We start from the raw sequence: 14,891 nt of genomic DNA, 5'->3' as shown, positions 1-14,891 counted from the left end.
GATGACAATGTCGACAAATACATTTATAACTTAGGAGAGACTACACACCCCAGGTATAACTTAAGAGCTTTAAAACGAATAAAAATAGATAAAAATAGCTTAAATAAGTGAACTGTAAAGTAACACACTCAGTGTCTGCCAATTGTAGTAGATTGGCTGATGCTAGTACCAATATATAAAATATATAGAAAATATGGAACAATACAGAAAAAAGCAGCAAAGAAAGCAATATAGAAAGAAAACAGGAGCAACCAAAAAGCAAACAGTAAAAAGAAAAAAGACAAAAAAAGCTGTTAAAAAAGACAAAAAGAAAAAAAAAAGACAAAAAAGTAGATAAATACAGAAAAAACAGCAAAGACAGAAGGAAAGAAAGAAGGAAAAAGAAAGAAAGAAAGAAACACTAAAAGAGGAGGAAAAATAAAGAAAAAAACTAAAAGAAAAAAAGGCATTAAATAAAGTAAAAGGGAAGGAATACAGAAAAATAATAAGAGAGAAAAACAGAACAGATAGAAAGAAAAAGGAAATCAATAAATAAAGAAACAAAAAGGAAGAAAGGAAACAAGCATGAAAAAAACAGTTAAAGAGGAGAAAAAAAGAGAAAAAATAAAAAGAAGAAAGCATTGGAAAACAATTAAAGTGGAGGAAATCACAAACAATGAATATATAAATAAATAAATTAAGACAAAGAAAGAAGAAAAAGCAATAAATAAAAAAAATAAGAAGAAAGCATTTAAAACACAGTGAAGGAAAAGTAAGTCAAAACGAAGGAAAGAAAGAAAGAAAGAGTGTAAGCTCCAGAGAGGAAAAGTTATACACACAGTATTTGGGGAGGAGTGTGTGTGTGTGTGTGTGTGTGTGTGTGTGTGTTTGTGGGTGCTGCTGTAGCTGTGGGTGAACAGTGGGGTAAAGAGGCTCATTTAGAGAGCATTAAAACGCTGTGATTTCTTACCTGAAGGGAAGAGTGCCACTTATGATTTACAATAAGCAAACAGAGGCCGGCAGGTAGAACAGAGGTGACTTGTGAAGACTGGGGCAGTGAGTAATCTCCGGCAGACTGCAGACTAACGTTTTGGCTGGAATGTTTGCTTTGGGCTTCTGCAGGGAGCTCTGAATGGGCTGAACACTCTGAGGACTCTCACAGGTCCAGATAAGCCTTGCATTTAACACTCAGCATCACACGGCTCTGCGGGATATATAGAACCGTGTATCAGTGTTAAGAAAACACGGCAGACTGCAGTATTTACAATAGTGCTGATAAAGTCTGTCACTTTCAGAACGCAGGCGATTCTTTTCAGTGATCACCCCGTTACAGACTGTACAGCCCCTCACACTTATATTTATGTGTTTAACAGATCCTCTTGTCCAAATCACAGGAGCTGCTAGGTAAATATAGAGTTACAGGAAGACTTTCCTGAAGAGAAGTATTAGTATAGGGGCGCCGTTTCTGTCTGGGCAGGGAACCGACCCTTTAACCCAAAGTCTGCAGGGCAGTTTCTGTGTAGATTACAGAGTGAGTTATTGATAAAATCTGCCTGGCCTCTGACATGTATTAGTATGAGACCAATGTCTATAATTACAAAGGTTCTCAGGGTATATTGGTTGAAGATTTAACAGTAAAGACAAAATGACAAAAAATATCTAAAAAAAAAATTGAACACAATTACAAAAAGAAGACCACAACATTAACCAAGAACATATGAGGTAAAAAAAAAAATAATAAAAGGCTAAATTCATGCAGCAAGTACAGATTTATTTAGATTCTTTAAACATTGTCACTTATACTAGTGCATCTCAAAAAAATAGAATATCATTGAAAAGTTACTTTATTTCAGTTATTCAGTTCAGAATGTGAAACTCATATTATATAGTTGTATTACACACACAGTGATATATTTACAGCCAATGAAAACCCAGAAATCAGTGTCCATTAAAAAATTAGAACATTTTACAAGAGCAACTGGTACTTTTGACAAGGTTGCAGTGTGTCAAGTCCTGCTGGAAAATAAAATCCACTTCTCTATAAAAGTTGGCAGCAGAGGGAAGCATGAAGTGCTAAAAAGTGAGATTTTCCAGACCTGTATAAAGTACTAGAGATCCAGACAGTTGAAATCCTACAGTGTTCAACATTTACTTAAGTAATATAAGTACTAAAAGTAGTTTTTTTTTATGTACTACTCAAGCACTGGAAGTAGAAGTACAGTTCTGTGTTATGTAGTTATTGCCATAATGTGGACTTTTGATGGATTATTTTAGTGACACTATAATGTTACACTTATATAGTAGTATACATGCATCAGAAACCTGCAGCTTAAATAACTAATGCTGCCTAACAGAACGGCACACAGAAGACAACCTGAAAACATCCAGATAGCTAAAAAAAAAAAACAACAACAACAACAACAACACTCAGCGAGATGTATAAGCACCACTACTGAAACGAATCAGATGCTGAACATGACTTGGAACAATGGCAGTGCATGAGTCAACACATGTTGCACTGCTACACCACTAAGTTCCTGCTTGGTGGGCCCAGTATGTATTCTCCCAGGCAAACCTACCAAATGTGGTATTAATTGATTGTTTGCATCCCTGAGCCTCTTTGAGTTGGCGTGGCCTTTTCCCAATACCCGCATGAAACCAGAACCAGACTGCAGTTGGAGTGTGACGGCTTTCAGCAATTTGTTGTTTGATTTCAGAGCCTCCGGGCATCAGATGAACAGAATCGAAGCAGGCGTGGAAATCCTGAGCAGACCTTGCTAAGTGGCGTTTGATAGGATGGGTGAAGGAGTGGCACCGTAATGAGTGAAGCTCTTCCTGAAAGAGGGTGCAGGGGGCCGGCAGTGGTGCACTGGGCTAAATTGACCGTGGAGCATCCTTCAATGGAAGTAGAAGTACAGTTCTGTGTTATGTAGTTATTACAGAAAGAAGTCAGAAGTTTGAATACTGTATTGTTCAGATTATTTCAAATGTTTAGGGCACTCACAATTCCTTTGGCTGTAGCAACAGCACAAGAAGAGGAATGTACAATAAAATAAATTATCGTTTATTTATGGTGAGTGGAGACTGCTATTCTTTAAAATAAAATAAAACATTTCGAATATTTTAAGAGATGTACTCAGTTTTTCAAGATACTATAGGCTTTTAGATCTATTTCTTAGTCTTCTTAGTTCACTGATAAATATCTCGAACATTAATCCATAAACATTTATCCCCAGTGTCCTCTTTTTGAAAATTTCTTTTAGCTAATTAGTTACCTAATTTGGAGAACTTAATGCAAGTTTATATATTAATTAAAGGTGATCGGCAGTTATCCCTATGCTAAGCTAACATAGCCTCTGCCATACTGTCTGCCATACCCGACATTGCAATTCTATACATGGCTATTCTTAAGGTGGATTCTTTGTATGTGATTGGGGGATGGTGAGTACTGCTTGAAACCTGTTGCAGTATTTGCCCTGTAAAGAACCACTGCACACTAAAAACGTCACTCTAGCAGCTAATATATAGAGCAATTGTGCAACTGAGTGAGGTGTTAACTAACATCAAAATGTTACCAAACATCCATGGTAACTCCACCATCCTTCAGCACCCCTACAGAGGTGAGACAGCGGATGATGTATTACGTTTAAGCAGCGGACAGCACCTTTCACTCTTCCCTTTGGGACTCCTGCTCCCCAGGCATCTGTGTTGTGTTGCTAATGGGCAGTGGTGTTATCTCCAAGACCATCAGCATTCAGTCCCCAGAGACAACAATGAGACTTTTCTTACCTCACAGTACCTCACAGCAGTGCTGACTGAGACGAGTGTACAAAAGCAGGCTCCTGCCACTGGTTAGCAGGAGCTTCATGTTACAAGTGGCTGTCTGGGAGAAACACCTGAACAATTAAGCAGATAGCAGATCTAAAATCAGGAATCTGAAAAGTGATGGATCAGGCTGCTTTGCTCGACTCTGTCTGATCTGTGAGCTGTGTGAATCCACATGTCAGTCTGCTCTGCTAATATTAATTGAGTGCATAGACTAAAAAGCATGGAAAACTAAGGAACAAAACCATGAAAGGAAGTTCGATTTCGTTTGGAAGGCAGTTAAAAAACAGAGCTTTGCATTGTCTTTTAGGAAAGCTAAACAGATTGAGACGATTTTGAGCAATTGGAAGACCACAAAACTTTTGCAGTATAAAAATAAATAAATTAAGCTTTCACCTCACCAATAACAGCTATGGAGACCACTTCAGTTTCTGAATCAGTTCCCCTGATTTTGCTATTTATAGGTATATGTTTGGGTAAAATTAACATTGTTGTTTTATTCTATAAACTACGGACAACATTTCTCCCAAATCTGTGGCAACACTGTGGCTGCTGGGAAAAAATGAAAATATTACATGCTCTACATTTCAGCCAGTCAACACAAAAAACAAAACCAAAAAAAGTTGAAGCTGAGTCCTGAAATTTGCAGTTTACCCACCGCCATCAAAGCACGTTTTCTATTTTCATTTAGAGCATTTATTTGCAGAAAATTAGAAATGTCTGAAATAACAAAGATGATGCAGATCTTTCAGACCTCAAATAATGCAAAGAAAACAAGTTCATATTCATAAAGTTTTAAGAGTTCAGAAATCAATATTTGGTGGAATAACCCTGGATTTTAATCACAGTTTTCATGCATCGTGGCTTGTTCTCCTCCACCAGTCTTACACACTGCTTTTGGATAACTTTATGCCACTCCTGGTGCAAAACTTTAAGCAGTTCAGCTTGGTGCATTGCCAAAACTTTAGCTGTTATTTAATCTGCCATTTAGGCTACATTCACTCAGCAGGTAAAATTGATTCCATTTCCGTCTTTCTCTAGATCAATCAGATATATATATATCTGATTCACACCAATGAGATTCAGTCTCAACAGCTAGATTCAAATACATGCAAAAACAAAATGAACAAAAGCAGTGAGTGAGGTTTTCAGAGGTGGGATAGTGAGGTAACAGACCTCAACTATTTGGGATGTTGTTTATGTGATGTGTGACCTTTGGCCACAGGATTACATGGCTGCAGAGTCAAAGGAAAAACTTGAAACATGCTTAAAAAATAAGTTTAGAGAAACCAAGGACACAGGCCAGAAAAAAAGGCTGTGGCCAAATAACGAGTCCTATTTACAGTGAGGTTGAATACATTCTCAGAAATAAGTCCTATAGCTGGAGCTCCTTCATAGCTCATGTGATGCTGGTGGTTACAATAATGTGGACTTTTGATGGATTATTTTAGTGACACTATAATGTTACACTTAGTAGTATACATGCATCAGAATCCTGCAGCTTAAATAACTAATGCTGCCTAACAGAACGGCACACAGAAGACAACCTGAAAACATCCAGATAGCTAAAAAAAAAAAAAAAAAAAAAAAACAACAACAACAACAACACTCAGCGAGATGTATAAGCACCACTACTGAAACGAATCAGATGCTGAACATGACTTGGAACAATGGCAGTGCATGAGTCAACACATGTTGCACTGCTACACCACTAAGTTCCTGCTTGGTGGGCCCAGTATGTATTCTCCCAGGCAAACCAACCAAATGTGGTATTAATTGATTGTTTGTATCCCTGAGCCTCTTTGAGTTGGCGTGGCCTTTTCCCAATACCCGCATGAAACCAGAACCAGACTGCAGTTGGAGTGTGACGGCTTTCAGCAATTTGTTGTTTGATTTCAGAGCCTCCGGGCAGACCTTGCTAAGTGGCGTTTGATAGGATGGGTGAAGGAGTGGCACCGTAATGAGTGAAGCTCTTCCTGAAAGAGGGTGCAGGGGGCTGGCAGTGGTGCACTGGGCTAAATTGACCGTGGAGCATCCTTCAATGGTTTCTGTTTATGGAGCAACAAAAGAAGGCGCTCAGCTTTCACGGTCCTGGAATGCCAGGGGCCTTTCCTTATGTTTCTTTCCTATAGTATGCAGCCTATCCTTTATTCGCTCTGATTTATTAGGTGAAATTATCGCAATAAATCGTGTTGTAATAGCCTCTCTTTTGTTGCCCGTGTGTTGTTAGGGTATATTGTCTGTGGAGAAGAGCTTTAGACACGTTTGCCCCGAGGCCGAAACCAGGAACATTACAAATTACCTTGTCAGCACCACTAGCCCATGAAAACCAATGCTGTCCCAACATTGCATTTATCATGGTGAATATCAGCACCCTCAACTGTTGTGTTGATGTTTCTATGATATTCAATGCATGATCAAGTTTTAAAGCCCAAGACAATCTGTGGCAACACTGTGGCTTCTGGGAAAAGATAAAAAATATATATATATTACATGCTCTCTATTTCAGCCAGTCAACCCAAAAAACAAAAACAAAAAAAAATCTGAAGCTGAGTCCTGAAAATTGCAGTTTACCCACTGCCATCAAAGCACTTCCCTCCTGATTCAGCTCTGATCTGTCAACCAGAAAAATAACCAGCGGCAACATCAAAGCAAAGCACAGCGTTCTGTGCAGGGGCCGGTCCCGTAATGTCATTCGCTGTATTCCTCTGGACCCGCAGCAAAAGGGTCTTTCATACCTGTATGAAAATGGGCTTCATTAACAGAGCTCTGAAATCGTTTGATGCAGAGAGAAATCTCTGACAGGCAGCAATGTCCTCACCTCCTTGTATATCAGACCATTAAAATGTCTTCCATAATAAAATGCTTTACAGCATTCCCCCTAAAGGTTATCCACCGTGAAGTCTTAAACCAAAAGTCTTTCAGAATCTGCACGAAAGGTCAGCGCTCAGCGCTTTGGGAGAGCGATGACTGGGAACATTTTCTGGATTTAGAAAAAGCGACGGCTGTCTTTCCAATGCTAATTAGAAAAGCCTGCAAGAACCCTTCACGTGAAAGCATAAACACTTTGTTAAGTGGCTAAACTACAATTTCACCTTTTGCATGTTTTAATAATGATAAGTTGATCATGATTGAGTGTTCTGCACACAACACACACAACAAACATTTTGGAATGTAATGATGCACATTTTAGGGTTCAATACATCGCATTATAGTAGCGATGTGTAAATTAGACCGCTTAATTCAGAAGTCTGTCCGAGGCCACAGGAGGATTAAGGCAGGTTTGTACTTCTGAATTGAGTCAATGTTTTGTCTACGGCATAGCCTGCATGAGTAGCATGAAGCTGGGAGTGTGTAGGTGTTCCATAAAGCTCAGTGGACCAATCACAGAAGAAGAAAAAGGAACACAAACCAAAAAAGTGTGTAGTGTAGTGGCAGTAGTGTTTCGGTTACAAACAAACTACTGGCTCCAAATAACTATTAATAATTATTCATTTTACAAAACTGCATCTCTGATTTGTGTATATGTAGCAACACATATTGTTTGACTTTATTAAATATTCTAAACTGCATTGAAATGGTTTTACCTTGCACTTTATATGATCTAAAACTATTAAAAAGCAGTTCAGTACTAAAGCACTAAAGCATTGGCTAAGGTTGCAAAGGTATGAATTTTCATAGTACAATAACAGTCTTAGTACTAAAGTTATCATGGTTTCAGAGTAAATGAATGACTATAATAATAAAAAGAATTTTAAATGTAAAATTACATATAACTCAATGATGTCTAAAGTATATATCTAAAGCATATTAATTTGCATGTTTGGCCTGGGGAAAATATGTAACGGCCAGCATTCAGTCATGTGAACACTGTCCCTTTAAAAGTAACACCATAAATGTGTTTTAATTTCAACACTTTAATGTTGACAGCCCTAGTTATTTAATTAGACTATCATTACAATTATAAAGCAAGCCTTTAGTACTGTAGTTTGTCTTTATCTTAGTTTGTGAATCGCTATTTGGATATCTGAATCTACTGGTAATAAGCAAACACCAATGGTATGTTAACCATGCATTTTACACTAGCATTAGCTAAACAATGTCAATAGATACATGAGCTTAGAGAGTACAGGACCCTTCTCAGATTTGGACATAGGGGACTGTAAAAGAACGGACAAGTCTATGGGAACAGCCTTCACCCCTGGCTAAAACACGTCAAAGAAAAACGATCACGGGGTCAGGAGGTGAAAGTGGTTTCATATCTAAAGAGTGATCAAACCCCAGACGTTTAGTACACCGAGATTTTCCCACAGAAGTCTGCTGTTACTTCCACTGCAGACTTACAGTGCGCTAAAGTCAGAGCAACCTTCAGTCAAAACCACAATTACGTTCAAGCCCTTCATTTTTCACTGTCACAAAAAATAAATAAAGAAAAAAATGCATGCACATGTGAAATCCCTATTGTGCAGTTATTTACTGATCCACTTTCACATCAGCAAAGACTGACAGTAAATGCTTTTTGCTGGACGAATTGGTGTGTATTTTCTGAAGCTTCCCAGTATTCTCGTATTACCTGGCTAGGCTAAGACTGCTCTAAGGAAGTCCTGCAGATGATCAGGCCATCTGGGCCCGGCAACCTGAGAGTCCTGTACTCAGAGTAAAGCACTTAGTCTCTTCCCATCATATATGTACATTGCAGTAGAGGCCGACCGATCGATCGGCCAGCCGATTTAATCGGCCGATTTTTGTTATTTTTTTATCAATCGATAAAAAAATCGATTTTCTTATTTGGCCGCGCCGATTTTAATCCGGCACATCTGCGGGCAGCTACTTGGAACGCAGCGCAAGGTTTCAAGAGTGAGCAAGACTTTCAACGGGTAAGGCATCCATTTTTACAATCCAGTGTCCCAAAGTCTATATTTTCTCTCATGATTAGTAATCTGTGATGTTGCTTCATTTACTGAAAAAGAATAGAATTTCAACTGCATCGGTGTTGTAGCATTTCTCTCCAAACGAAACTATGCTTAGCGTTGATGGCAGGAGTGCATTTGGAATGCGCCCTGACTATGCAAGGCAAGCCCTATCTATAAGCTCTAGTATAAAATAACTGACGTCTCTTCTTCTGAAACGAAAATCTAAGTAAATAAAATCAAATTAACACTTGATATTTTCAGTATTTAAATTATTTTTAGACGAAATGAAAAAGGGCAGGACTAAAACTGTTTAAGGATATTCGCAGCATCAGCTGCGCTGAAATAATAATTACTGGTTAGTCAGGATTATTAGAGGACTGTACTTCTCCTTATATATAAATAAGCTTTATTGTAAACGAATTAATAAAACAAATAGTTTCTAAAATAATGGAGTTAAAATAAAACATCTCTTTTTCCTTCACTACAAACAGACATTAAATCATGCCGCCTCCTGCTGTTCTGCTGTAAAACTCACCCGTTTAAAGCGGTTTGCGCTGTTAGATATTAAATGAAACGATGAGCAGAATTTTCTGTTTTGTCGGGTTCTACTTTAGTACCCCCTCCAGACTTTTCTGATAAAAGCTCATTTTATCCTGAACCTATAAAGTCCGCGCTCTTCAGCTTTCTCAACTCATTTTCCGCTCACGCACCGAACCTCCAGTACAGCTGATGAGACGCGTTTCTCTGGCTGAGGAGCTCATTTGAAGAAGAAACAAAAAACAGATAAAGCTATAATTAAATTACAGCACCTGTCTGTTTTTGCATTATTTATAATTTTATTCTTAATTTAAACGTCACCCATTTTTGTAAAATAATAGCTGCAGCCCTAATGTGAACATTTTATAACATTGTCCTCCCATGTCCATTCGTTTTCAACTGCATGGAGTTGAAGAAGAAATGAGCTTTGCCGTTTTGGAGTAACTATCTAAAGTTGTCACATTATGGAAGTCTTCTTGCACTCTGTTAAACATATTAAAATGAATAATTAATAGACTAACAGACTGCAACAAGTCATACATTTGTTAATTAGTAGGCCCCTACAGTAAATTTTATATAATAGCCAACATAATATTTCTACTATAAACATGAATATATAGTGTATATAGAACATATGTTATATAATGAATAAAATAAAATGTTATGGATAATACAATCTAAATAAAATTAATATTTTTTTTATTAACATATAGTGATATAGTAACATTAAAGTCACTATAAAGTGCTAACCTTATGTTCAATAAATTGTGTGAAGTTTACAACTGTTGTTCCTCCTCTTACTAGTATGATTTTAAGCATGCCAAATAAATATAATACGATAGCATATCGGCCCTAAAAAGCAGGTCACATCGGCCATCGGCTGACTCTGACCACTAATGATCGGTATCGGCATCGGCCTTAGAAAAACCCATATCGGTCGGTCTCTACATTGCAGACCGACCCTGCTGATAATTATTACCACTTAGTTCAACTCTTAAACACCCCTAAACTCTTAAAAATGTAAGAAAAAATGGCTGTAAAAACATCTCTGATCTGTAAACAAATTTGTAAACATGGTTCTTTAAGAAAATCTATGTTTTTTGTAGTATTATAAAACACCTTAATTAATAAGCAGACCTTTTTCCACAGTCACTGTGTCATCACATCCAGCTCTGAGTAGCAGGGTTATTGAATGTGTGTGATCCAGCACTGTTTACTGCTGTATGGAAAAATGAAAAAACGCTTACTGAGCTTTGATCTGGCGAAGAAAAAAAAAGGTGTTGTGTTCCCCACTCAGCCACAATTGGTGGGTAGATTAATGTAGAAATACACACTGTTGACAGTCTTTACTGATAATAATCCAAATACACTGCCTGCCTCTAAAAAGTCTCTACCTGGATTAATGATGGATTAATGAAGTAAATGATGTGGGGTTGATGCTGCAGTTGGTCAGGTCTAGGTTCAGCTACACTATGTGCTGAAAGAATGAGGTCAGCTGACTCCCTGAATATACTGAATATAGACCAGGTTATTCCATCAATGGATATTTCTTCACTGATGATCACGAGCATATTCCAAAATTACAATGTCAGGATTCAGGGGGCAGGAATTGTGAAAGAGTGATTCAGGGAGCATGAGATCATCATTTTCACACATGGATTGTTCACCACAGAGTCCAGATCTTAACCTCATTGAGAATCTTTGGGATGTGCTGGAAAAGACTTTGTGTAGTGGTCGGACTCTACCATCATTAACGCAAGATGGACTGAAATAAATCTTGTGATGTTTCAGAAGCTTATTGAAACAATGCCACAGTGAATATGTGCCGCAATCAAAGCTAAAGACATTCCAATGAAATATTAGTGTGCATGACCTTTTTTTGGAGCCAACTTTATTTCAGAGGAAATGCTGAATTAACTGAAGTTCACGTTATGTTTAGCGTTTTTAAATCACTTTATAAATTTTAACACCCGTTTTATTGATTTCTTTATTAAAATATCATGTAGTAAGCTTTTTAGCTGGAGATGAACATTTCAGTCCTGATGGAGTATGTGCTGTCTTGCCTTTACAAACATTGATGAAAGAAATGGTGATTCTAGAGAGCTTAATGAACTGACTTCCCCCAGAACAGCAATGACCTCCAACGTCTGAACTAGACTGAAGTTTGCAAGCCTGATCCTTTCATCCAACATTAGTGGTGATATCATCTGACCTCACAAATGCTCATCTGAATAAGCAGACAAGGCTTCTAAAAGACAGCCTATAGTCTTGTAGAAAATCTTTCCAGAACAGTAGAAGCTGTTTAGCTGCAAATATTAATGTCTATGGATTTTGAATGGGAGGTCCTGTAGGTGTAACATGTAGGTGTCCCAATACTTTTGTGCATACAGAGTGAGCTAGAATGTACACCATAAAGGCCCATTTAAGAAACTGAACTAAGGGAATTTTCATCATCACTGGAGGCATGCAACTGTTCTAGCACACCAAGCAAAATTTGTGTAACTGTCAATAATTGTTTCAGTGAAAATGAGAACTTGATCTGATGCATTTAAGGGTATGGACTTTCACTGCAAGCACACTTCTCCTACTGTCAAGCATGGGGGTGAATCAGTGATATTTTGGGCTTGTGATGCATTCGCTGGCCCTGAGAAAATTTCACTAGTAGAATGGACATTAACCTCACATTTCTTTGCTTTTAACAAAATATTAGCTACAAAAAACATAAGTTACATTAAATGTTACTTACATAAAATATTAGTAACAAAAAAATAATATTAGCGCAATATTAAAGCACAAGAGTTTGTCTTGGTTTTGACCCCTGTTTACCCTTTTGCTTTAAGTCAGAGCTGCAGAGAAACTGCACTAGAGAGAAAAGCTTTGTTTTTACTAAAACGGTTCCTGACCTTAACTTCATTATTTCCTAATCACAGACAAATCAACTTCAGATTGCCCATCTTCTTCAGATACTAGGAGAGAGGGCACCATGAGATAAAAGACACTAGAGTGAAGTGGACAGCAGCTGGATCTTATAAACTAATGACTATATTGGGGCTGGATGAATTCTCTGACCCTATAAGATAAGGTTCATGCGCTTTCAACATCAATATAGTTCATGTTCTTTATACACTGCCTTCCAGTCATACTGCAGCTTTACAGAGCAGGAGAAGCAGCAGCCATGTCCCGAAGGAAAAACCTACACAATTTCTTTAATACAAGCAACACAGAGGTACAACAATATAGATTTTTGTATTTTTCTGATATTAATCTTAAAAAAAAAAAAAAAAACTCCCTATAATGAGCATTAGTCAGTAACAGATGCTGTAAATACTGTATATCTCTATAGAACCTAAGAAGACAGTCACACATGCCAGAGGTTATTTCTATTTCATTTTCACACTTCAACACAGGTAACACAGGAACACATTCAATGAATGAAAGTATTTTATAGGACTGAAACAAATAATGAATTGAACTGATCATTAAAATAATCTATTAGTTTGGTCTACATTATCACACACATTAAGTACAGTTGCCACCCCAGCTGTGGCAGTAAAGGACTGTAAAGCTGGATTCATGTTGGAGGAATCTGGGAAGGAGACTGACAGTAAGTTTGTAGTACAATTTTATCAGTACAAAGACAGTTTGGTGAATTAAATAAAAAATACTGGAAATCAAACGAGCTTTTTTTTCTTTTTATGAATAATAGTCAGATTAACCCATTACCAAAATGTTGCAGCCCTAGTGTTTTACATTAATTTCATGTATTTCCGTCTTCATATCCAAAATCGGTTTTTATGTCTCAATTCCGCAATTCTGTCTGTGCTCCTCAAATCACAGGGTCCTACTTACACACACAACAGTACACTCCTTCTGCTTTTCAGGACAGATTTTCATACTACTTCAGATCAAAACAGCTTGAAAGCTACAAAAATTATGATCAAAGGCAAAATTGCCAGAGGTCAAAGAAAAGAGAGGAAAGAAACAATTTGCATGCACATCTGAAGATACGCAGGAACCTTTTCTGGTAATAAACAGAGAAAAGAAAACAAAGTTATCTGTGACGAGGAGCAAAAGAAGACTGACAGTCCCTGTCCAGATGTAGACAAGGAGAAGCTCTTTTGTGCCATGGTAACTTCTACAGCCTTTCATCATCTAAATTAACTGCATCTGCTCCTGAAGACAGACAAGCACCGTCCAGTCAAAATGAATAAAAAAAAAAACAAAGCACAGAGGACTCTGTATGTACACAATGATGAAGGTATTTATTAAACAGATTAAATGACTGTCAAAATACCTTACAATAGTTAATTCACTTAATTCAACCAGTATTACTGTTCAGTAAGAGGGATATGGTTTAAAGTTAAGTTCATACTTATAGGAATATCAGTCACACACAACCGCTCAGATGATATACATGTGTCACAGACTGATGTTCAGCAGCTGTGCTGGATGTGTCTGAAGTATCAGTTTCATTTTTTTTTATGAGAACCACAAACAGTGACCCGATTTGGCAAGAAGATGATGCAAGACGCAACACCAGTGTTCGAGTAGTGTATAGAGAAGTGGGGTGATTCAGGGCATTTCATGGCAGCAACACAAAACCTGAAATGTGTACCAATAAACCATAGAAGCAAGTTGTCTCCTCTGATTGGCCAGAGATGTCTGTTGTGGGAGCAAGAAGGTAAATATAGCAAGAAGTTTCTGTGTTTCAGACCATCAAGTATATTTACGTGCATGCAAAGCTCCTTTAACACTGAATGCATAAAATTCACTTACATGCTTCAAAATGCTTCAAAACACAGTGTATTCAATGGGATGTCCACAGAGTAAGCATGGTGAGTATGCGTGAGCTTCACATACGGCGCTCAGTATGAAGAGAGGTTAGCATAGAGCAGAAACAGAGACAGGGAATAAACCAGGTTTAACTGCACCTAAACAGCCGTTTAGCTCAAACATGAGGAGTAAATTTGGTATTTGGTTTAGATCGATCAGATCAGATCAGACTCTCACCACAAGCGAAAGGCACCTCAGTCTCAGAATGGTTGCTTTAGATTACTGATTTTACACCTGCTAAATCAAACCACACTGAAGGTACAAATGAACCAGAGTCAGTTTTAACCTGAGAAAATAGTGTTGGTGTGAAAACACCAACACTGGAAATCACTGGAAATAATGAAAGCTGAAATTAAGGTAAAGTTAGACCCACTGAACACTTTTGATTCAACATTTGTGTCATTTTCTGTACGTTTTAGTTTTTCCTTACATTGAAAAATATTCACTATTGCATTGTCTTGTCTGGAAAGTAAATAACTTACGGTTAAAGTATAGTTATAAGTAACTTATTAATGACACTACTTTAGATCTCGAAATTGGTTTATGTAGAAGAGTAGAGCACAAACTGAACGTTAAATCCTAATGTCATGCAGATGTAATTTATATAAAAGGTTGCTATGAACATCCACGGCCAATCAAATGCATGGTAAATAATGTTTTTGACTTATAGAAGACGTCAAACCAAGCCACATCGGACGTGACCACAGCAAAGACATTACCCACATTGTTTGGCCATATTTCTGCATAAGCGATAGCAGACAGTCTGTCACAACGATGAAGCATAGGTTCTTGGGGGGTAGAATT

The 14,891-nt window shown here is 37.6% G+C and overlaps 1 protein-coding gene across 6 annotated transcripts in view; it reads right to left on the bottom strand.

Moving 5' to 3' along the window:
• The window catches only part of sulf1 (sulfatase 1), a 182,546-nt gene that overhangs the window by 114,897 nt on the left and 52,758 nt on the right, over positions 1-14,891 (bottom strand). For 5 of the 6 annotated variants that reach the window (XM_022685639.2, XM_022685621.2, XM_022685646.2 and 2 more), the window contains exon 2: positions 950-1,183. The exons of the other annotated variant lie outside the window; for it this stretch is intronic. The gene's annotated coding sequence lies outside the window, so the exon portion shown is untranslated. The remainder of the gene's footprint in view (positions 1-949; positions 1,184-14,891) is intronic. 6 annotated transcript variants of the gene reach the window in all.

This window comes from Astyanax mexicanus, chromosome 1 (genome assembly GCF_023375975.1).
Source record: "Astyanax mexicanus isolate ESR-SI-001 chromosome 1, AstMex3_surface, whole genome shotgun sequence".
NCBI lineage: Eukaryota > Metazoa > Chordata > Actinopteri > Characiformes > Acestrorhamphidae > Astyanax > Astyanax mexicanus.
Note: the sequence above shows the minus strand (reverse complement) of the source record. Positions and strands in the feature narration are given on the sequence as shown.